Source organism: Octopus sinensis, linkage group LG4 (genome assembly GCF_006345805.1).
Source record: "Octopus sinensis linkage group LG4, ASM634580v1, whole genome shotgun sequence".
NCBI lineage: Eukaryota > Metazoa > Mollusca > Cephalopoda > Octopoda > Octopodidae > Octopus > Octopus sinensis.
The window spans coordinates 107,428,919-107,455,438 of NC_043000.1; the positions used below are offsets into that span (position 1 = coordinate 107,428,919).

Consider the following 26,520-nt stretch of genomic DNA (forward strand, 5'->3'; position numbering starts at 1 on the left):
CTGAGATCGACTTTGCCTTTCTTCTTTCCGGGTTCGATTAAATAAGTAGCAGTTACGCACTGGGGTCGATGTAATCGGCTTAATCTCTTTGTCTGTCCTTGTTTGTCCCCTCTATGTTTATCTCCCCCACTGTGGGTCTATAAAGAAATAAAATGGATTAGTGGTTAGGGTCTTGCATTCATGAATGAGAGATCGTGGTTTCAATTCCCAGACTGGGTGTTCTGTTTGTGTTCCTCAACGAAACACTTCATTTCATGTTGCTCTACAATCGTTTCGTCATCTAACATTGGGCACGTCGTGTACCTCTACAGGTTATGTCAATTTGATGGTGAGAGTGAAGTAATGTACAGCATATATATTTGATCACTATAAACAATTCATCCGTGCAGGTTGTTCAAAAATAAACTTACATGATCCATAAAATGACTGAGAAGTAAAACAAACTTTGGTACTGGAGAGACGAGAAATCTTTCCGAATATGTTAATAAACGATAATTAAAAACAGAATGAAAACAAATTAACATATTCTTGTTATCAAGCTGCGGCCATGCTGGAGCATCGCCTTGCAGAGGTTTAATCGAATGAATCGACCCCAGTCCCTTTTTTAAACCTGGTACTTATTCTGTCGGTATCTTTGCTGAACCGCTAGGTAACAGAGACGGAAACAAACCAACATCGATTGTCAAGCAGCGGTGGCAGGAGACAAACACATACATACATACATACATACATACACAAAAAACTAAACATATACTGCGTGGCACCTTGAGCAAGTGTCTTCTACTATAGCCTTGGGCCAACCAAAGCCTTGTGAGTGGATTTGGTAGACAGAAACTGAAAGAAGCACGTCGTATATATGTATATATATGTGTGTGTGTGTGTGTGTGTGTGTGTGTGTGTGTGCGTGTGTGCGCCAGCGTGTGTGTATGTTTGTGTGTCTGTGTTTGTATCCTCCCCCCAACATCGCTTGACAACCAATGCTGGTGTGTTTACGTTCTCGTAACTTAGCGGTTCGGCAAAAATGACCGATAGAATAAGTACTAGGCTTGCAAAGAATAAGTCCTGGGGTCTATTTGCTCGACTAAAGGCGGTGCTCCAGCATGGCCGCAGTCAATTGACTGAAACAAGTAAAAGAATAAAAGAGTAAACGATAATCAAAAACAGATTAAAAACAAATTAACATATTCTAGTCATCAAGCTGCGGCCATGCTGGGGCATCGCCTTGCAGAGGTTTAATCGAATGAATCGACCCTTTTTAAACCTGGTACTTATTCTGTCGGTATCTTTGCTGAACCGCTATGTTACAGAGACGGTAACAAAACCAACACCGATTGTCAAGCGGTGGCAGAAGATAAACACAGACATGCATACAAAAAAACCCCAAAAAAACTAAACACATGTATATACAAAAAAAATGCAAAACAAAACAAAAAACAAAATAAAGGAAAAATTGAACGGGGTGTGTTAAATTACGAAAGTATCAAATTGTGGAACGTTGTTTTTTTTTTTTTTTTGCAACACTGAAGTAGATATTAACCCAGTTCTTTTGGCAAAGTAGAAATTAAAACGGACGTATTTATTTTATTAAGTTTCAGCAAGGTAAAATGTTATCAAAACTGAAATATCGTGTAAAAACGCGATGAAATTTTAGCTGAAAGTTTCGTGTTTATATTATGGCGTGTCTTAAGCAAGTCACTCTGTCATAAAGCAAGCTCTAACCTGAGGCTACTGTCTATAAATGTTAGTACAATTAGAAAGTTGAATAAATTTATAAAATTCGTGGATGAAGTAAATTTGTTTGTTAGAGCAATTTTACATTATTTGCCTGTTTATTTTATAGATTTTTTTAAAGAATTTTTATTTACCTATATGTTTTAAAGTTCGAATTTTGTTTTTGCTTCTTTTCCCCTTTTTTTTTCTCACGTTTCCTTTCAATCAAAATTTAACCTGGAGCACAGTTCTTGACTTGCACAGAGCTCGCTGTAAATCATTGGTTGTATTCGGCACTCACATCGGGGGGAATTATACCATACATCCACAAGCATACTCTCTCGCGCGCACACACATGTACACACACACACACACACACACACACACACACACAAACACGCACATAAACACAAACACACACTCATGCACACATACATATATGCACCTATATATATGCATGTGTGTACACACGCACACACAGACACAGACACACAGACAGACACAGACACAGACACTCAGACACACACACACGCACACACACACACACACTCACATATATATATATATACATATATGTTTGAATGTATATCCGTACGTGTACTTGTATGTGCGTGCGTATTCATGCATATGTATATATATACAGTGACATAAACGTACACTTATAAGCGTGCATATCTACCTATCTATGTATGTATCTATATATCTATCTATCTATCTATCTATCTATCTATCTATCTATCTATCTATCTATCTATCTATCTATCTATCAGTTAATAAATCAATCAATCCATCTATCTATCTATCTATCTATCTATCTATCTATCTATCTATCTATCTATCTATCTATCTATCTATCTATCTATCTATCTATCTATCTATCTGTCTTAATCTATGTATCTATTCATCCATCTATATATATTCGTCGGTGTATATATATATATATATATGTGTGTGTGTGTATGCATGTGTGCGTGCGTATGTATATATATGTGTGTGTGTATTTGTGTGTGTACACGCTTACACAGACATATATACATGTATGAAACACAAAAAAATGTGTGACTGTCTGAAACATTATCCGTTGGAGAAAATTACGTGCCCAAAATGTTTATTTAAATCATTGTTGTTAATACTAATTAGAAATTTTGCTAGCAACAATGTTTATTTTGACGAAATTTCTCGGAATCTCTAGAATCAACAAAATCAGGCAGTTTTCTATTTATCATTTGTCTCTTTTGTTTTCTGTGTCTTCCATTTTTTTTCGTTGTTTCTGCTGTTGTGCAAGTTGTTGTCACGTATTCTTTTACTGTTTTTAAAAACTCTTTGGGGTTGTGATGAGTGTTTGTGATGCGCAAGACCTGCTTAAAAGTTCTTTTATATGAAAGTATACTTACCTTGGCTCTGAAAGAATTCTGGATTCATGATACCTGAAATGAACATACAGGAATAACTGTAATGAGGCCGGTGACGCCCGGTTTGGACGAAATCGCAACATTTCCTTTGTCTTACATGCTCTTTCTAGGATGACTAGAATATCCTGTCTAGAAGTAACGTATTATCCGAAGATTAACAGATGTTCTGTCTACGAGTACAACATATTCTGGTAAGGAATGATGAAATATTCTGACTAAAGATACTAGCATCTTCTGCATAGAAAGAATGGTTTGAAATTTTGGAGCAGGTAAGTCGATTACATCGACCCCAGTGCTTAACTGGTACTTATTTTATCGACGTTGAAAGAATGAAAGGCAAAGTCGACCTCGGCGGAATTTGAACTCAGAACGTAACGGCAGACGAGATACAGCTACGCATTTCGCCCGGCGTGCTAACGTTTCTGCCAGCTCGCCGCCTTTTTTCTTGCAAGGAAAAGCGGAGGCAATTAAAAAAATATCAGAAAGACAAAATGTTAAACATTTAGTTCGGCGTGCTAAAGATATTATTTCTACACTGAAAGTGTAGAAATAATATTATGTTTTGTCTCAGAGTAACTGCATGTTCTGGTTAGGAGTAATAGAGTGTTCTAGTTACGAGTAGCCACACTACAATTGTTTTAGAATAACTCTACAATTATATCTTACTCATAGTTAATTGATTTATATTGTTTTTAGACTTCATTTTCCTCGATCGCTAATCGCTGGATGGCTAATCAGAGGAAAGATTATAGTTAAGGGTTATAAGTGTATCGCTAAAAAAGTGGTCCTGATCGCTGAAAAACTGATGACATCTAAATAAGCTGAAAAATATGGATTCATCAGTTGATAAACCCGTGTTTTCTTTCAAGGATCTGTAACTAAAAGATTGTCTCAGAATAGCTCCTGAGATACTTTTCACAATTTTAATTATGATTAATGCATATATCTTATAATGTGTTGGGTAATTTTGTTAAGATTGATTGGCCATGTAACTGAAATAAACTTAGTTTCAGTCGGGAAAATCATTTGGGAGTCGTTTCGCCGATTGCTTATGTTTTGATCAGCTTCCACCGCTATATATGCAAGAACTAATAAAGAATATATAATTGCATTAAACAATCAGGAACTTTTGGAATCAATTGAACTGTGCACTCTAGCATATAAGTGAGTAATAGCTGCTGTATGCCAATTCAGGATATATAAGCCAGCAGTTCGGTAACTGATCTACCCGTCTAATACATTTTAACAAAAATATTGATAAATGATCAAAAGCTGTGGAGACAGATGTCAAGATAGTAAATCAAAAATTTGTGTTCATTGTTTGTTAAAAGGAGATTATATCGGACACGACGGTTCGCAGATTACAATGTGAAAAAGGAGGTATATTCTTTTCATAAATTCGTAGAGTACTACAGTTCAGTTCCGACGAAAGCGAGAAATATATCTATTTACTTTCAATCAGTTGTAAGATAGCAAGATAGTTGTTTCTGAGTATGGTCAAATGTGCTATTTTTTGTATTGGAAAGGAATTAGTTGTAATTTTCAAACCGTGAGAAGTTTATCAAGGTAAAAATAGTGTAGTCAAAAAAAAAAAGTAGGAAAATAAATTCTCTAAGACGTATCATAATGTGTTTGTGTGTGTATGTGTGTGTTGTGTGTGAGAGAGAGAGAGAGAGAGAGAGAGAGAGCAGAGAGAGAGAGAGAGAGCGAGAGAGAGAGAGGAAAGTAAGAGAGTACTAATGGCATGTAAGCTGGTTGATGAGGCAGTGACAGAGTGAAAAGGAGGATGAGAAAATGTGTATGCATGCTAAACTAACACTGGTTGGTAAACCGACGCTTTGCTGAGACAGTAAGTTCCCTTTTAATTGTTCTCTGTTTAGAACTTTCCTAACTATACGCGTCAGCGAACGGATCGCAAAGAATTTACTGAGCCGTGCTTATTGGCCAGTTACAGGCAATAAAATTAATCAAGTTGAATTTGATATACTAGTTCATCTTTCGGCGCAAATTTATACCTGAAATAAATTTGAACTGAATTTTAGCTATTTCTTCTATGGCTGCTATTACTGATTTTATGTATCTTTCTGTAGAGAAATACCACGGAGAACTAAATTAATAATGATGAACTCATTACACTTCATTTCGATATTTTGTGGATTGGTAGTGAGTAATAGAACAACTTATCAATTGCTTCACAGTATTCTGTCAGTTGCGTCTCTGTGAAGGTAGAGTTTATATATCACTGCAGTCAATTTTAATTTTCACAATAACTTGTCAAATATGGGACGATACCCTTAAAAAGAGTGGGTTTGTACGTCAATGTCAGGGAAACTATTCAATCTCGAACTGCTTTAGATAAGCGGTAGATTTTATTCGTGGTCAGGTTTAATAAGCTGGCCTGGTCCTTCAGTGCCTTTAGAGAAGTCCATTCAGTTGCAAGCATTCGGCGCTAGGTTCTCCGTTTGAAGATTTCAACCACTAATATTTACTGAGATCCTTAGTGAGACCCAGTGGAATATTGCATCCACGTCTGGGCTGGTATGCTGCTAAACACGCAAAATATTCTGGAGCGCATCCAAAGAAAGACAACACGATTAATTGGCATAAATTTACTCTTACTCATATATACACTCCAACTCTGATCTACAACGAACGGTCTTCGCTTTCTTCCTATTTTTTTTTTACCAGCTAGCTGGTCATGCACCTTCTCCACTCGTGCATTCCTGATTTATTCGAGCTTCTTCCACTCATCATCTTTGTTGTATCAAAACTTGCTGGCTACGCACAAAACACTGTGTTTTCTTCTCCCGTACATTGCCCCACATCTTGCTGGAACTTTTTCGGTACTCATGACTATCCCAGAGCTGCCGTCTTATAGTAAATTAAACGGAACATTACTGCATCAACGACATCGAACTCGGAGGGCTTGCAAAGGCCGGAGCATTACCTTTTCATTCAGACCCAGCAAGTATAAAGGAAGGCAGAAAAAAGAAAGAAAATGTCAGAAAGATGCAAATGGACTTTTACTACAATTACTTTAGAAATCTAAGAACATGGCAATATAATTAATCAACATTATATATATATATTATATATATATATATATATATATATAATATATATATATATATAAGTGCCAAACTTCTTAATGAAGGACAAAATTAAAAGCCCCAAAAGACACGAATTCCTTATCACTGAAATAATAATTTCTCCTACACGTTTCTTAGAAATCAGCAATTTAAAATATCTAACAACATTTCTTATTAAATCACTAATGAATAAAGTGATGTTTCTTGTAAGGAGTCGATCAGTCTAAGATAACATCAATTTATATTTAGAAGTACACTGTTAATTAGCTTGTTAGTCTTTGATGTACAACTTTGATAAAAAAAATATCTGACAATCTAAATTTAAATATTAAATTGACACATGAAATACTTCAAGAAAGATTTTGGTGAATGTCATAAATTATGTGGAGACGGAATCCCCAGTTGACGTAGCTTGCTGTCTCATGATTAGACGATTGGAGTTCTAAATACCTGTTTGACTTCCTAGAAATAGCAACAAAATTATCTCTCGGATCACATTCTACTGTCTTTAAAAGTCGAGACGGAATCTGGGCAATGTAGTCCTTGATGAACTACATACGCAAAACAAACAAAAAAAAAATGGTGTGGTCTTAGTTGGAACAACTTTGCTCCTAGTTCCTAGGTCTGTGCGATGACGGTTGACATGGGAACAAAGAACACCAGCAGCAGCCGTCCAAGAATTTGGACCTGGAGATCTTCATTTCCAGTGACTTCGAGGGCCACCTCCCAGTGGTGTCGGGTGTCAACAAAGAGCCCTCGACTACAACAAGATGACCAAAGTTTCTTTTCTTTCCAAGGTCTGGGGTCTCCCGCCCCTAAGCCCTAGACCATCACCTAATCACCCTTACCCGTCTTGTTGCTTAACAACAACAACAGCAGCAGCAGCAGCGGTGGCGGTGACGGCAGCAGCAGCAACAGCAGCAGCTCCACCACCAACACCATCACCACCACCACCACCACCACCACCACCACCACCACCACCACCACCATCATCATCATCATCGTCACTGTAGTCGTCGACGCGCTCACCACCATCATCACCACGACACGACGACCACGACGACCACGACGACTACCATCATTATCATCTACAGTAGCAGAAGCAGCAGTATCATTTCCAATTCTATCCTCAGCAACGCTGTTCGATTGGATTCCATGTAACAAAAGTTTTCAGACATCGTCATTCTTAGACTTTATGCTTTGCTGGAGAAGCAATGGTAAATCAGTTCCAGTGCATACATCCTTAGAATATCATGGATATATTCTTCATTTCGTATTCAACATCAGCAATAGTCAGGACAAACTCCATCAATGTTCTTAAGAATGTCCTTAGAAATATTTATATCTTCTATTTTCAGTGGCACGTATACATTTTAAAACATAAGCACACATATGCAGACCGACACAAGTACATAGGCACAGAATCACAGACACAGTAAACATACATACATGAAAGCACACGCGCACACACACACACCACACACACACACACACACACACACACACGCACGCGTATGCATACATGGACGCACGCACATACATATATTAAGTATTTCTTATTTCTTTATTGAAATTCCTATAGGGATGGTAAGCCTGGTATCATTTTCAAATAGGTTTCAGTACCTTTTTTTCTTATCACTCCTAGAGATCCTACAATCACTGGTACTGTAGTCGCCTTGAGGTGCCACATTGTTTCAATTTCTATTAGCAAGTCTTTATATTTAATTAATTAATAAATAAATAAATTCATGAATGAATGTTGTTTTCACAGCGATAATGCTCTTCTCAGTACATGAGCCATTCCAGTTAATACTATTTTTTGCACTTCCTGTAGGGATGGTAAGCCTGGTATCATTTTCAAATAGGTTTCAGTACCTTTTTAAAAATCATTCCTAGAGATCCTACAATCACTGGTACTGTAGTCGCCTTGAGATGCCACATTTTTTCAATTTCTATTAGCAAGTCTTTATATTTACTGATCTTGTTAAATTCTTTCGCTGCTATATTGTGATCGCAAGGAATACTCATGTCAATTAATAAACACACCTTTTTTGTCTGTTCTTTTATAATAATATCTGGTTTATTAGCTTTTATAGTTTTGTCGGTATGTACAGGGAAGTCCCAGAGAATCGACACATTTTATCCCTCAGTCACAGCTTCAGGATGGTGTTTATACCATGTGTCAGCGGATTTGATTTTATAATGCCGACATATTGTCCAGTGTAAATACTGGCCGACTCTGTCATGTCTTGATTTATATTCTGAGATTAGGTTGTCTATAGTTTAAATCTCATTGTTACAGAATCGGCATTTTGGGTCAGCTCCATTTTTCATCACAATGGCTTGGTAGCTCCGGGTTAATAAGCTTTGGTCTTGAGCAGCTAATATGAAACATTCAATCTCTGTTTTTAGCTCTGAGCTTCGTAACCATTGGTATGTGTGTTTCTGGTCGACATCAGCTTGTTTGCTAGGGCCACATACTTGCCGTGCAGAGGTTTCTGTTCCCATCTGCTAGCTAATTTTTCATGCGCTTTTGCCTTTGGATGGTGCATCTTATTACAAGTCAGTAGCTTGCGGATTTTTCTATCAGTTTTCATTATTTCACTGGTATTCCAGTTAAGCACATTGAAGCTATAAAGAACAACTGGGACTGCTAAGGAATTTATGCCTAACACCTTATTATATGCATTCAGCTCAGACTTCAGGACTTCTCGAACTCTTCTATAACATTCATTCCTAACTTTCTCTTTCATGCTTGCATGCTGGATACCAGAGTCTTCATTTATTCCTAGGTATTTATATGTTTGTTCCTGCTCAAGTTCCTTTATTACTGCTTCCACATCTAATTAGTTTGAACTTGACTTTACCAATTTCCCTTTCTTAAAAGTGGCTTTGGCACACTTTTCAAGGCCAAACTCCATCCCGGTATCATCACTGAATCCTTCCACAGTATGTAGTAGTCCTTCAAGCTCTTCATCATCTTTGTCATATAGTTTTAAATCATCCATATAAAATAGATGGCTTATTTTCCTGTTGTCAATTTTGTAGCCATACCCTGTTCTATTTAGTTCACTTGAGAGTGGTATTAGTGCTATGCAGAAAATTAGTGGTGAAAGTGAGTCACCTTGGAAAATGCCACAGTTTATGCTAATATTGTTTGAGCGCAATACTCCATTAGAATGATATAATTGGAGCTTCGTGTTCCATAGTGACATATTATACTTTAAAAAAATCTGAAATTACAGGAGAAATTTTGAAAATGTCCAGCGATTTCAGAATCCACGAATGTTGTATGCTGTGAAAGGCATTTTTATAATCAATCTATGAAGAGCTGAGTTTTCTGCGCTTGTTATGGCAGTTCTCAAGGATCATGCGATTAATTAGGAGCTGATCTTTGCATCCGTATGAGCCTCGTCTGCATCGTTTTTGTTTAATGGGAAAGAGGCTATTCTCTTCCATAAACGTATATGTTTTCTCCACTAGAATAAATGTCAAAATCTTGTAGGTAGTAGACAAACATGTTATAGGCCGGTAGTTTTTTTTTGGCCTTTGGTATCGTTATTTTTGGGGAGAAGGTAAGTAATACAATTTGCCATCCAATGGAGAGTTTTTTCCGGGTCTTTCACAATACTATTAAATAGTATTACTAACATTTTGTGTGCGGACGAGAGTGATGAGAGCCAGAAAATTAGTACTCTATCAATACCAGGGAATTTCAACTTATGAGCCTTCGTTAGTGCTTTCCTTAGATCGGCGATTGAGATGTCTTCCCATACCGGTTCTTGTAAATTTTTGTAGCCATCTTGGGTGCATTTGATCCAGTCTGCATTTTCATTGTCTTGTTTCTCATCACTCCAGATCCCTTTCCAAAAGTTTTCAACCTCTTCCATTAGGGATGGATTTTCAATGGTTATTTCTTATTTCCCGACTTCCCTGTAAAATGATTTGGCATTGGATTTGAACATCTTATTTTGCTTGTAGTATTTGATTCTTTTCTCAAATCTGCGTATTCTCTGAGCTTTTGCTTGAACTTTTTAAGTGTTTCTTTCGCTGACATTCGTTCCTCTCTTGTTGAGAGTCCATATTTTCTCACAATCTTCCTGCCTTTTCTTGATCTTACACCATTTCCAGAGATTAGCTCAGTTAATATTGATATCTCCTTTTGCAATGATTCAATCTCAGTTTCAACTCTACTCCTCCAGTTTGATTTTCTTTTCGAATTTGGTATTGCCGGCTTTTTGGGTGTTAAACAACGTCTTTCGATTACTTTAGCAACAGAGTAAATAAATTTAATTTAACTTATTAAGTTCGGGCTTTAGTTGTATGATTTCTTGTGTAACGCAGTTACCAATTTTTATTTGTGTTTTATGTTGGTGTGCATTTGAGAGTTTATGGAGTGGTTCCCTATCATTCATATTTGTATGCCCTACAACTGCAAGCTCATTCACAACTTCCTGCTTCATTTCAATGATAGATTTTCTGTGTTGTTCAGCAAATATGTAGTCTTCAAATTTGGTTTCAACATCATTTTCCAGGCTGTTTTTTCTAGGGTCATTATATTTTCCTTTTTCTCCAGGCTCTTGAGTGGTTTCGGCAGATGGTCGGCTTTCAGTCAATGCTTGTGGTCCAATATTCTTCTCCTCTTCTTCGTTATTTTTTCCTGACTTATATTTAGGTCATTCTCTACTTCTTTTTTAAATAGAGGTTAATTCTGCATCTGTGAGTCTGGTATTTCTGAAGATATCTATTCTAACATTTGCTAATCTGTTTTCATCCAGGTTTGGTCTGCTAGCTGGATTCCGGCTCCTTCAAATTCTGTAGGAGTTTCCGGTGTATTTCTCTTGGGTTGGCCTACTTAATGCAAAGTAATAAGCATATATTACTTCTTTATATTCTTCCCGGTTCCATTTAGTTCTTTTACATTTTTGATTTTGTAGGCGTTGTGGTGGTGAACTTTGGGGGCTTAATTTGGTACAAATCCCGTTTAAGTGACCTTCCAGGTTCGTATTCGGGGAAGATATTCTGCCATTTGAAAATTTTTCGCCGTCAAAAAATTTTTCGCGCTTCCTTTATAACCATTGGACGAGTGATTCGGTGTACTGTTTGAAATTTTCTTTTCTTTTTAAGTAAAGTTAAATCATTATTATTATTATTATTATTATTATTATTATTATTATTATTATTATTATTATTATTATTATTATTATTATTATTATTATTTATTATTATTATTATTACTATTACTATTACTATTATTATTATTATTATATTATTATTATTATTATTATTATTACTATTATTACTATTATTATTATTATTATATTATTATTATTATTATTACTACTACTATTATTATTATTATTATTATTATTATTATTATTATTATTATTTTATTATTATTATTATTATTATTATTATCACATCATTGTCGCTAAATTGGGAAGATTATTGGTCAACCAGATCAGGAACAACTCCAGGTTTTATATTAGATATAATATATAGGTCAACGAATTAATAACATCGAATAATAAATATGCCAGTGAATCAATAGCATATAGATACATACGTCATAGCTATAATATGTGGGTCAAAGCATTAATAACCCAAAGCAATTAATATTTTGCTAAAGAAAACAAATTAGGGGTTTAAAGTAATTTTGTTATACTGATTTCAATTTATGCTTAAATTATCTTTCTTGTTTTATCATATCCTGATTTTTCGAAATTAAATTCTAGTTATTTTATGCATAAGTTTTGATGAATTTGTAGCCTTTCTCCTTTTTAGGAGTTAGAGCGAACAAAGCACGTGACATCTTAATTACTTTCCCAGATCTTGTGTGTTAATGTGGAATATTGTGCATTCAGGCAAATCCTGCTATGTGTATGAACAGTCTATCTATCTATCTATCTATCTATCTATCTATCTATCTATCTATCTATCTATCTATCTATCTATCTATCTATCTATCTATCTATCTATCTATCTAGGTGCCTGCCTGTCTGTTTGTCTGTCTGTCTGTCTATCTATGTCTCTCTCTATTTATTCATCTATCTATCGAACTTTGTATCTGACTGGCTGTCGTTCGCGTCGTCTCGCGTAAGTTCATATATTTTGTCGTGTTTGCTCATGTATACCTACTCTTTTAGTCTTTTACTACTTTACTTGTTTCTGTCATTTGACTGCGGCCATGCTAGAGCACCGCCTAAATTACGGGGACGTAAACACACCAGCATCGGTTGTCAAGTGATGTTTGGGGGACAAACACAGACACACAAACGTATACACATACACCACACACACACACACACACACACACACACACACATATATATATATACATATATACGGCGGGCTTCTTTCAGTTTTCATCTACCAAATCCACTCATAAGACTTTGGTCGGCCCGAGGCTATAGTAGAAGACACTTGCCCAAGGTGCCACGCAGTGGGACTGAACCCGGAACCATGTGGTTGGTAAGCAAGCTACTTACCCCACAGCTACTCCTACACCTATATATTTTTGTCAGAAAAGTTTCTAATAACATCTGCTTGGCCTTTAGCGAGGCTCACCCGAAAGTTTTCCCTTTAAGAGTCAATTTTCATATTGCAAAATCTTATCTCATAAATATTTTCATCTGTCTGGAAAACAGACATGGGCATTTCAGCTAACAGTGACAGCGTCTCTGTGTTCCAGTTAGAAATGGAATTCCTTCCATTATCGTCACCGAACACGTTGAACAAAAAAGAAAACCTTGATGCACACGCATACACACACACACACTTGAACAACAATACGCATACTGACGCAAGCTTTCCTTCCGAACATGTGGGAAGGGAAGGCAGAAACAATGAAAACACTCATAAAAACAATGAGCAGTGCAACCATGACTATCACTGCTCCTGTCACCACCACTATCACCAACAGCAATACTACCACCAACAACAATGTCACAGTCAAACTAAATAATTTTGCTTCTGTTTTAAAGCAAAAGAAATATTTAATGTCCTTCTCAAAGGAAGAACTTCTACAATGTAAACAATTATTATACAAAGAAGACAGAACCATTAAACTGAACACCCCACAAAGCATTTTGCAAGGCATTTCCAAAAGAATTATTATTTACAAAACCCTGAACACAAAAAAATAAAAGATTAGAATAGGCCACTCACGAAACAGTTGAGAAATGTCTACAGTCCATATGGGCTTTTAAAACATATATTGCAAGAGTCAACAGATTTGCCATGATCGAGGTAAGATTTAATACGGAAGAACGCGCAAAGGAACACTCGACAAAAACCTGGAATGCGGGGAATTTATAATGATTCCCACTTACCACGGTCGTTTGGTGACAAAGGTAAAAATTAAAAACTTGACCCCTGAAATAGAAATAAGATGGCTGGTGTCAGCCATCTGTTATGATTTTGTGGATGAAATCAACATCTTAGAAATTACCGTACTGGAACAGTAAAATTGGATTGGACAAGGGTTGGATTTGTTAATTCAAGCAAACCAGGAGTCAATAAAAAATCTCCCAGATTTGATTCAACTTCCAGATGGCACAACCCTACATGTGGCCATTGAAGGCAGAAGGCCGCGTTGCTACCTTTGTGGTAGCAGATACCATCTCAAAAATGACTACCATCTAGCAAAGCAGCAGCAACAACAACAACAAGACCAAAAACCGAAAGGCAAACCAGCACTGCTACCCACCGCCAGCAGCACAACTGATAAAGCAAATGAAAGAGCGCCACCAAACAAAAAGCCACCCCAACCAAACAACACCACCATCAGCGCCACGAAGTACCGAGACAACGCCATCACCATCACCACCGACAACAACAACACAAACATCCAACCCAGAAGTAAAAAAGGAAAAGACAAATCCCTCATCCCCATCAACCCATACATCACATCCCAACAACCCCCAACCAACACCAACAACAGCAACATCAACAACACAGTCACAAATTGATCCCAGTACCTTCTCCTTCCTTCGTGTGGTTCCTCTGACATGTTGGACGAAGACGATACAGAAGAATGCCAAATGGTCACGGGAGGAGAAGAAAAAGGGTAAAGAAAAGAAGAGACACGCAATCAAACAAAGCAAGGAAATTCACCGCTTCCGAGAACACAACTCCCGCGCAAAATAAAATCATTACACCAACACTATAATTACACAAACAGCAAATGGCCCCACAATGTTGACAGCAATAAGTATTGAGGAGGAGAACAACCAACTTTCGAATAGTAAGTGACTCTTTCTCTCTCATTCTTTTCCTATTTCTTTTGTGTGTAAAGCACAACTTTCGATAGGAACATGCTTAGAATAGGTTGTATAAATGTGCATGGCTTCGAGTCGCCTTGGAAACAAGGCTATCTGTTAAATGTCATCAAGTCACATAATGTGCATATCATAGCCATCAGTGAGACCAGACTCCACAACCTGCGGATACTCCAGCACATGTTCGGCGGATAATTCGACATTTATTTTTCTCCGTGTCTGCCAAGAATGGGCGGAGGTGGCACCACGGTGTTTCTTCGGAAGAGTCTCGACCTCAAAGTAAGTGCATTATTCCTAGACCCGTAGGGTAGGCTGGTCGTCTTGGATGTCGATGGCAGTAATAGGTGTGTTTTTCGACTGATAATAGTTTAGGCACCGTCCTTTACAAATCGGCCGGATTATATCGATACCAGTATTCAACCGCTTTTTATTTTATCGACTCCGGAAGGATGAAAGGTGAAGTCAACCGCAGCGGAATTTGAACTCAGAATGTTGCGATGGACAAAATGCCACGAAATAGTTCGTCCGGCGTGCTATCGATTCTGCCAGGTCGCTGCCTTTACATGTACAAACATTAATATACATTTATGAATGCACTTTCATGTGTTACATATACAATTATAGGCGCAGGAGTGGCTGTGTGGTAAGTAGCTTGCTAACCAACCACATGGTTCCGGGTTCAGTCCCACTGCATGGCACCTTGGGCAAGTGTCTTCTGCTATAGCCCCGGGTCGACCAATGCCTTGTGAGTGGATTTGGTAGATGGAAACTGAAAGAAGCCTGTCGTATATATGTATATATGTATGTGTGTGTATGTGTTTGTCCCCCTAGCATTGCTTGACAACCGATGCTGGTGTGTTTACGTCCCCGTCACTTAGCGGTTCGGCAAAAGAGACCGATAGAATAAGTACTGGGCTTACAAAGAATAAGTCCCGGGGTCGATTTGCTCGACTGAAAGGCGGTGCTCCAGCATGGCCGCAGTCAAATGACTGAAACAAGTAAAAGAGTAAAAAGAGCAAAAGAGTCATTATCATTGAATGAAGTGAGATCTTATAGCTATACATAACTAATCCACATTAGGACGATATTATATGTTCTCAGTTGTAAGCCAAACAGAACGCATAAGTATGTATTGTCTAAAATTATATAAGAGTACAATATTTATTGTTTCAATAATATTTAAATGCTTAACTCTGCACATAATTCAACAAGTTGTATTCCAAGATATATATGTGGCATTAACATTCATATTTGTTTTGAGACATAACGTTGTATAGAGCGCACGATTTAATTTAATATATAGTCCTTTCATAAAGACAGAGTGGCCTTTAGAATATTGATTCATTTACATTTATCCTATCAAATATGATGTGACTATGCATATATTATGTACTTGCTCTGTTGAATTTCATTTCTCTTACAAGAGAAAAGATAAAATCACAGAAAGCAAAACACAAACTATCTGCCTGTGCGTGTGTGTGTCTGTTCCTATCTATCTATCTATCTATCTATCTATCTATCTATCTATCTATCTATCTATCTATCTATCTATCTATCTATCTATCTATCTATCTATCTATCTATCTATCTATCTATCTATCTATCTATCTATCTATCTATCTATCTATCTATCTGAATTTATTATATTGTAGCATTATAAGACTGATCATCCTCTACTAATGATTATGCATGTCTCATGTAAAACTTTATATGAAACTACAGATTATCAAAATCTGTACATCATAAAATTATTCAGTTTAATATCTGTACGCATACATTTTACTATTCTTGAGTTTCCGAGGATTGTGATATATATATAAACAGGTGGGATTGTGTTCTTCTGAGGTGAGTTAAGAAGGAAGGAAGAGCCAGGTGTGTAAATTGATGTATAGGACATGTATCTGTTTCACTCTACCATATTCCACTCTTCAGGCAATGGCTAACTCGAGTTTATGATAGAAGACATGAACAAGCTAAACAGATTGGATTCGAAGATACGTGAAAATACATATTTCCATATAAACTATCGCTGTTTAAGCTAGTTAGTGTTGCATACAGGTTTCCATATAAAATAATGCTATATTGGCTGGTTATTTTTGTATATAGGTTTCCATATGCAATATATCCACTAAGGCTATTTATTGTTTACTTATAGGTTTCCATATTATTGCTGTTGTCCAGGCGTAGAACTTCATTTGTGTTTTCTATTCAATACAAACCTTTTGTTCGTATTGAAGAGTAATGAGTATGTACGGGAGAGATAAATAGGTATAAAGTCAGATACAAAAAATAAGAAAGAGGATGAGCGAGAGAGAGAGAGAGAGAGAAAGAGAGAGAGAGAGAGAGAGAGAGAGAGAGAGAGTGAGAGAGAGAGAGAGAGAGAGAGAGAGAAAAGATTTGAGAAAGAAAGAAAATGGTAAACAATAATTATAGTTTCCGAACTGTAAAACATAGAACAGATACGAAGCTAATACAAATAATAAATATCAAAAATAATAAAGAAATAAAAGAAAGAAAATAATCGGAGAATTAAATAAGAACAGAAACACAGCAAAACAAAAATATATAGATCCATTTGTGTATGTATATATATATATATATATATATATATATATATATATATACATGTGACAAAGAATATATCTGTGTGTGTATGAATAAATAGAGACTATACATATGCATAGTTATGTATCACAACATTTCCCAATATATAACAATATACTTCCTATAATACAAGCCACGAGATATACTTAATTGTTATCAAGTTTTCAAGCTCCGATTGCACAGTCTAAAGAATTGACTGATAAACGTGTGTATCTATAAAAATAAAACTGCATTAAGACGAAACGAAATTTAATCCCGAAGGAAATGCTTGCTTCCCCCTGGAAGGTTTTTAATATAATGCAATACACATACAAATATACAAACATATATACGTACATACATGCATACATATATACATATACGTACATACATACATATATACATATATATAAATATAAATATAAATATATATATATACAAATATACATATACATACATACATACATACATACATACATACATACATACATACATACATACATACTACATACATATATATATATACATGTATGTATATGTATAGCCTTACGCAGATTCATAAAGGAATCATAATGCAAAATAGGACACAATGAATGTAGGCGTAGTGTGTATTTTATAATACACACACGCACACGCACACACGCACACACATGCCTGTACACTCACACACATATGTATATATATATATATATAATATATATATATATATATATAATATATATATATATATACATGGGTTCATACACACTGACACATGCACACACACACACACAAACACACATTCGTATGTATATATATATATATTATATATATATATATTATATATATATAATATATATATATATATATATATGTATATATATTCATATATTATTTATTTACACGGCACAATATATGTATTAAAGCAACTACTAATAGTTTCCTATGCGCAAACCACATATAACGAACTAAATAAACTGAATAATAGAAGAAACGCGAAAAAACTGAGAAAGCAGCATATAGAAAACGCAGAAAGTAAACAACGGAAAACGTAAACACAAAAATTAAAATGTAAAAAAAATAATAAGTAAAAAGTTAAATGAGCTATCCATCTTAGACCTTAAATTATAAGGCTGGAAAGATATCAAGTCAGAATTTTATATCAATAGGCAGAATTTTCCAATTCTTCAAAATATGTTTATACATATACATGCAGTCACTGAAAATTTCTAATCTAGTGTTCAATAGAGAGCTAGGGATCTTAGATCTGAGCAGGATCTGCGCTCTTTCAGCCAAACATCCACTCACATAAGGTATGGGTTTCTCAATTACTTTCCATCTAGTTACATGCGGTGTTTCGTTATCTTTCAAAGACCATACGTAGCTAACCACCTTCGTAGCTTTACTTTTGTCACTATCATGGAAGGAGGCTATGCGATTGGCATAGGGATTGTTAAATTCACCTTCACATAATCCAATATATATCTTCTAATCAGTTGTATTATTATTGAGGGTTGCAGTAACTTCTGCCTTATATATGACAGATTTAATCATACATTGCTAGTCAAGTGGACAGGATCCTGGGTCGCGACAGTTGCAACTGGATTTAGGCTCTTGGTATTGACCACGTGTAGTGATACTCTTCAGATTGGGGCTGCAGCTATATAATAATTTCACAGAACGCCTATTAAATAATTTCCCGTTTCTGTGAGTTGCAGGAAAGTGTTTGTCTCCAAAAATTTACTTCCTTCCGGTCAGTTGAACATGTGCAACCGTTAACCTAGACACGGGTTTTTCTCCATATTTTCTCTCTCCATCTGTTTTTCTCTCCTCATTCCTTTCTGTAGAAACGTCAAAGACATCTTCCACTTTTCCTGGACGTCAAATAATTAATACACCCAGTTTTTCGATCCCTCACCTGTCTCTGTCATTTGTTTTTTGTTTTTATTGCATTATTTTGAAGCATATATATATATTTTTCGGACGAATCAGGTCCCTATTAGTGTATACGTTTTCTTTCATATGCGTTAACTACAGTACTAGAGCCTTTTAGCTCTTATTTATATCAATGTAGGTGTTTCTTAACACCGTAGCCACATTTAGTGACAATTATAATTCTCGTTTTTGGTGAAGCATTGCAACCTGCTGTTTATATTAATCAGACACAGATACACACACACACACACACACACACACACACACACACAAACACACACACACGCACACACACACACAAACACAAACACACACTAATGCCAGGCAAGCTGTGTAGAGCTGATGTTAGCTCTGGAGTTAATGATTGGATTATGAGCAAGCCTTATAATATATGCTGCTACTTTGATATTTCTCACTTCCTACTGTGATTCAATATCAATTATAGATATTTCATTTCATATTATATGCAGTACTTTCTCGCCTGATATATGTTTAGCCATTCTTCTCTTTGATATTTCTTCCGCCATTAAATATCTCCGATGTTCCACTCTTTTGATTATAAGGGTTGCTTATTTTCTCCTTTTAAAGCATTTCTACAAATACAAAAACATTCATTGATGCAGATCATAAGTTTTGCCCACCTGTAGCTAGTTGTATCTTTGGGGAAGAATCTTCCAAGTCTTGCGTTAATTTCGAACAGTTATGACATTATATAGGTTGCAGATTTTCTGATTTTTTTCCCGACGAATATTTGCAATAAAGTAAATAAATCTGTGTTTGATACAAAATTTGAATGCAACATTTATGAAGACCTAAGCATTGGACTCCGTATTATGATACTATAAGTTCTTGAAAAGACAATATATCCATCAGGAGAAAGAGGAAATCTATACTATATATCTCTTTTGTTAATATTACATCTACCATAGTTTTAGTATGTAACACACCGTCATTCGCTTTTGACCAATTTATCATTTACAGAGAATGAACTTCGCTGATGAGATCCTAATAAGATTCTGTAAATGCCTTCACTTGGTTCAAAGACTAGGTTCTTTCCTGCCGCCTCTACTCCGCCATAAAACAAATAGATTGTATCTCCTGTTTACCAGCTCATGAAGAAGAGATCCATAAGAGTTTGCTCGGTCAAAGTCAGGCAACTTGGAAATCATTTCGTCTTCTTTCGTCTATGCTGAATTGAAGTTCAAAATATTTTTGTGTGCTCAAGGGAGCTGAGGGAAAACATTTCCCTGTAGTTTTAACGAGAAACTTGATCTACAAACGTGCAGGATAATATAACACGCTGCTACAGTTTGATTAAATCGTATTTGCGAATTATTAAACACACTGCAACACACTTTTTGTCTTTGGCTTCTTTCCTTCCTTCCTTCCCATCCTTTCTTCCTCTGTTTTCTCTCTCATACTAATTAATAGTTATTTTATTTTTTTAAATTGTAACGATCAATATCAAAGTGTTTTCTCTACGCCTCTTTGACCTGTTAATCTGATCTCCACGCCGGCTTATCAGAGATCTTTGAACAGCGCAGATAAACTTTGATATCAATGACTAAGATATATAAATTAATAAGATTTAATACGTGAATAATTGTTTCCAATAATTAGCAAACACGTCTTCAAAAACAGAACCTTATCCAACACACTGTCTCTCTCTATGTCTGTTCCTCTATATTTCATTTCTCTATCACTGACTCTCTATGTATGTATGTATGTATGTATGTATGTATGTATGTATGTATGTATGTATGTATGTATGTATGTATGTATGTATGCATGCATGTATGTATGTATGTATGTATGTATGTATGTATGTATGTATGTATGTATGTATGTATGTATGTATGTGTGTATGTGCGTATGTATGTATATATGTGCGTGTATGTACGTACATACGTACGTATGTATGTATGTATGTATGTATATGTATGTATGTATGTATGTATGTATGTATGTATATGTATATATTTCTTTGCTTTCCTGAGCGTCCAATAACACTATACTTGTTCCACGTCCTCGCGTTGTATTTTCATGTTTGGATTAACTATATATATGTATATATATATATGTATATATAGGAGTGGCGTTGGAGTGACTGTGTGGTAAGTAGCTTGTTTACCGACCACATGGCGATAAATGTAAGTATTGAAACACACATATATGTATATATACATACACACATAATATAAATATAGTCTTATGGGTAAATGTATAGATAAACAGTAGCATTGGGCGTTCTGAACATCTTGACCAGGGTTCAATACTGTCCTGGGCCTAATTAAAAACTTTACTGGCAGTGCCCCAGCATGGCCACAGCATTTAGGCTGAAACGTATAAAAGAATATATATATATATATATATATATATATATATATATATTATATATATGTATATATATAAAGACTATCAACAGCAGCGTAGCTGTACTTCCTGAACCCACTACATATGAATTCATTGAGGAGGCGCGTGCTGTGACTAAGGTCTAACCTATGAACTATAATACCTATCTCGACATCTGCTTACACGAATATCAGAATAAGTCTAACATCACCACACACCCTTCCTTTCCTTTATTACAATTCCTTTTTCACTTTCTATCACCTTCTACTCCGCCTCAGCAAATACACACAGAACTGCCCACATACCCCAATCAACCTTCTCATTGGTGAAAATTGATAAACAACCTTCTGTTATACATTCGTTGCTTCCAACGTTAATGCCATATGGCCTGAGGAACCGAACACATGTACTATGATCTACCCGATGTCCATGGATACTACGGACTGTACTGTAATCATCCTAGGTATACAGACTATGATTGTAAGAAACATGTAATTTGTGGAAACGCGCGTAGCGGTGCATTAAAATATTTATAAATTCCATCCATGCATTATTACTATTACTATATTTATCCTATATTATATCGGTACAGCTCGGTAGAACTTCATAAAGCTGCTACTGTAAAACAGAAGCTTTTATATGCATACTGAGAAACGTTGGTGTAAAAGAAATTTAAAGTGTGTGTGTATGTATATATTTTGGAGATAAACTGTAAAATGGCCATTATTTATGTGGAGGTGCTCAAGAGGAGTGACAGTAGACGTATAGAGTCAATGATTTTGCAAAGACGTTTGATGTTGGGAGGACATTTGGTAAGGATGAGTAATGAGTGACTGCACAATACCGTGATGGATGGAAGAAGATAGTGCATGATGGTTGTTCAAGGTTTGAGAAGGAGAGAGTGAAGTATGAGAGAATTAGGAGGGGGCTTGGAAGTGGGGAACCTGTGAAAAGTGAGAGAGTGTTGCTTTTTATGTGTGTGGTTTGGGTGAGGATGTGTTTGAGTCGTGCAGGCTTGGTGAGCCATAAAAAAATCTCACAGAAATCGACCCATGATAAACAGTGATATGGCTTTTAAACTTCGCAACAGAACATGTGTAAAATGTGGAAGGGTGTGCCTCTCAGATGGAGGTCCAGAAAGACATGTTAAGAGAGTGCATGTGGTGGCACCTGTTTCTCCTGCCAGCCAGTACAGTTGTCCAGTATATAATAAAATGTGTAAAAGCTGGGCTGGGCTTAAAAGTCTTATAAGCGCATCACATGGCAACAATAATGAATCATTCCAGTAATTGCTGGGGCACCGATATATATATATATATATTCTTTTATTTAACCGATTTGGGTGAGTTCGACTCAAAGCTGCAACAAAGGCAACTAACCTAGGAAATGGATAGAGAATTCTAATAGAAAAACTTGGAGTTATGTTGTCCATTGACTTTGTGGTAAATATTTGCATCAACTTACTGCTTTCAGCATTTTTAAAACGCGTTGCTGGTTTTACACCAGTCTTCACTACTGAAAACAAATCATCCGTGTAGGCAGTGCAACAGCACTAGCTGTTGGACACTCAGACGTCGAAGATGGTGGGGAAATCCATTAATATACGTATACTCTGGGTTTTTACTTAATTGTTCTCACATGACATTGGCCAAACTGAAGCTATAGTAAAAGAATCTTGTTCAAAATGCTACACAATGTGATTGAATCCAGAACCCCGTGGCTGTGAAGAGAACGTCTAAACGGCATAGTCACATACTCGTCCATTGATTTTCTCTCCTTTCCTCACCCAATTTCAACTGCCCACTTTTGCACTGTTGATAAAGCTGGAGCATCATCCCCTGATGTAGCAACCATGTCAGTATGGATGTCCTTGGAGTATAAACTCTTTTCTGCAGGTACTTGATAACACCAAGATGCCAAATTTTGTCCATTTTTAATGAAGTCACTTACTGTTACTTTTGATGTCTTCTTTGAAGTGTTTATCCGGAAAGAAAGAAGAACTGAAATTAATGAATGCGGGATTTCACAGCTCTAACACCACTCCTTCATAGTCAACCTATGAACTTTTCAACCCATTCACGTATAATATAACTTGCCATTTTAAAGTGATCTAAATTAAAACCATTCGCCAAAATTTGACTTTAATTTATGCACTTTTAACTCTAGTTAAATAATGACAAAGTTATTTAACTAACATCTTTGTGATCTTCAAAATTAATTGAAACTACATCAGTTTAAGTATAAAATGTCTAAATCCTAAAAACTTATAAAAAATTTGATATTTTGGTTTATTGAGTCTAATTTGTGAATGTTAATTACTCTTTTACTCTTTTACTTGTTTCAGTCATTTAAATGTGGCCATGCTGGTGCACCGCCTTTATTCGAGCAAATCGACCCCAGGACTTATTCTTTGTAAGCCCAGTAGTTATACTATCGGTCTCTTTTGCCGAACCGCTAAGTTACGGAGACGTAAACACACCAGCATCGGTTGTCAAGCGATGTGGGGGGTACAAACATATACACAAACACACACACACACACACACATATATATATTTATAGATAAACATATATACAACGGGCTTCTTTCAGTTTCCATCTACCAAGTCCACTCACAAGGCTTTGGTCGGTCCGAGGCTATAGTAGAAGACACTTGCCCAAGGTGCCACGCAGTGGGACTGAATCCGGAACCATGTGGTTGGTAAGCAAGCTACTTACCACACAGCCACTTAATATTATGTGTATTTGAGGCAAATCATTATTCAAATATAGGTTATAATAACAAAAAATATGTAGTTAACGAAAGCGAATTGTATGATTTTGACTTTTAGACTTTGATGCCTCCAGTTAGTTTTGCTTTTGTCTAAATGCAGATCTCACCGAATTATTTTTCAGCGGTTTATAATTTTGTTGTCTTCAGAAAGACACACTGCAGAATTTGAATTCAGAAGGCTTTGAACTTAAAACGCAAAGCAATATATGTGGATACTGCGTACTCTAGTACTTCAGAGTAGTCACTATATTCAGTCACTCGTTACTGCGGAAGTACAGTACCGAATACAAAATGTACCAGAAATACATTTGACTGTCTGGCTATAAACGTTATTAATCATTTGAGAATATGACGCACAAAAATTAATGTTTATTGAAATCATTGTTGTTATTCAAAGGAAATATTAATATTGGTAAGAAGTTTAGCTAGAAACAATATTTATTGAAACGATATTTCACTGGATGTTTGGAATCAATACAGTAGAATAGACTTCTATTTTCTGCGCTGGTGATATACGAATAGTATGAAACATTAAAATATTTTTTTCCTAGTTGCCAACTCTTGTCAGAAATATACTACGAATTGTGCTAAAACTACTGTATTTTCAATCTTTCCAAAAAAAAAAAAAAAATGATTCTCGTCTCGCAGACAGTAATCCCGTATTGCCAAACCTCTTGTCGTTTGGATGGTATGAGGAATTATGAAAAGATTTGATGTAGACATAAATTAATATTAACATGACTGAAGCAAAGAAAATTTTATCATGGAGACGTCAAACATTTCTATTTCCTGTAAGATATTCATTCATTTTCTAATGATAACATTATGAAGTGATAAGGCATTTAATACATACATAGTGTTCATACGCAAATAGTATGATGATATTTAAAAACTACATATAATAACAGAACGAATCTTCTAGCGAGAAAAACGTGACGTGCAATATGGATATCCATTTGTTCATTTGTTGAAATTTCTTTTTGTTTTTACTGCTTCAGCTAGTATTAAGGTAAACACGAGCCTCTCAACTTGTCATTGCTTCTTTTTCTGTTAAAAAATCCCGCCGGCAATATCTGAAAATTCATGAAGATTCGGTTAGTCTCGAAGTACAATACTAACAATAATACAATAATCATCAATAATAATATAATAATACTAACAATAATACAATAATTTTTTATAATTTTGGTACAAGGCCGGCAATTTTGAGGTGAGCGGAAATCGATTACATTGACTCCAGTGCTCAACAGGTACTTATTTTATCGTCCTCCAAAAGGTGAAAGGCTAAGTCGACCTCGGCGGAATTTGGACTCAATACATAAAGAGCCGGAAGAAATGCTGCTAAGCATCTTGACATGCGTCGTAACGATTCTATCAGCTCAACGCTAACAACAATTAAATATGACAATATATGTTTCTTTATTACCCACAAGGGGCTAAACATAGAGAGGACAAACAAGGACAGACAAACGGATTAAGTCGATTACATCGACCTCAGTGCGTAAATGGTTCTTAATTTATCAACCCCGAAAGGATGAAAGGCAAAGTTGACCTCGGCGGAATTTGAACTCAGAACGTAGCGACGGGCGAAATACCTATTTCTTAATTACCCACAAGGGGCTAAACACAGAGGACAAACAAGGACAGACATAGGTATTAAGTCGATTATATCAACCCCAGTGCGTAACTAGTACTTATTTAATCGACCCGAAAGGATGAAAGGCAAAGTCGACCTCGGCGGAATTTGAACTCAGGACGTAGCGACAGACGAAATACTGCTTAGCATTTCGCCCGGCGTGCTAACGTTTCTGCCAGCTCGCCGCCTTAATATAATACAAGTGGGACACGCAGAAATTCCACATTTTATAAATGCTTTTATTTCTATTTATCCCTGTGGATTAAACATCATGTCATTGCTTTATTGTGTGCAAAACTGTCAGGGTTTCGAATCTTATGGATTTTTCCCGGCTATTTCACATCCTGAGTTCAAATCTTATTGAGCTCAACTTTGAATCTCATATTTACGGATAGGACGAAATAAAGAATCAATCTCGTTTTAGGGTAGATTTAGTCAGCTAACCCTTACTTCCGATATTTCTGGTCTTGACTCTATCTTAAAAAAATTATTATATCATAGATTTCGATTTTGTCATCTCGTAGGGTTTAGAGTTAAACGTCATAGAAGGCAAAATATTCGAACTTATTCATGACTGTATGGTTCAGCGGTTCGCTTCGCCACCATGTCGGTTCGGGTTCAGTCCCACCGACCGGCTCATTGGGCAAGCGTCTTTTACTTTAGACCTGGACCGGCAATGGCTTGTGAAGGAACTTGGTAGACAGAATCTGTATGGGAGCCCATCATGTATGTGTGTCGTGTCTTTGTTGTTATCACACCGCCTGACAATCAGT

General features: G+C 36.1%; 1 long non-coding RNA gene across 1 annotated transcript in view; it reads right to left on the reverse strand.

Moving 5' to 3' along the window:
* The window catches only part of LOC118763268, a 25,281-nt gene extending 4,214 nt beyond the window's left edge, over positions 1 to 21,067 (reverse strand). The window contains exons 1-3 of the long non-coding RNA XR_004999019.1: positions 21,045 to 21,067; positions 17,567 to 17,577; positions 13,849 to 13,851 (exon numbers count right to left, since the gene is read on the reverse strand). This is a non-coding gene — a long non-coding RNA (uncharacterized LOC118763268). The remainder of the gene's footprint in view (positions 1 to 13,848; positions 13,852 to 17,566; positions 17,578 to 21,044) is intronic.
* Positions 21,068 to 26,520: the final 5,453 nt, after the last annotated feature.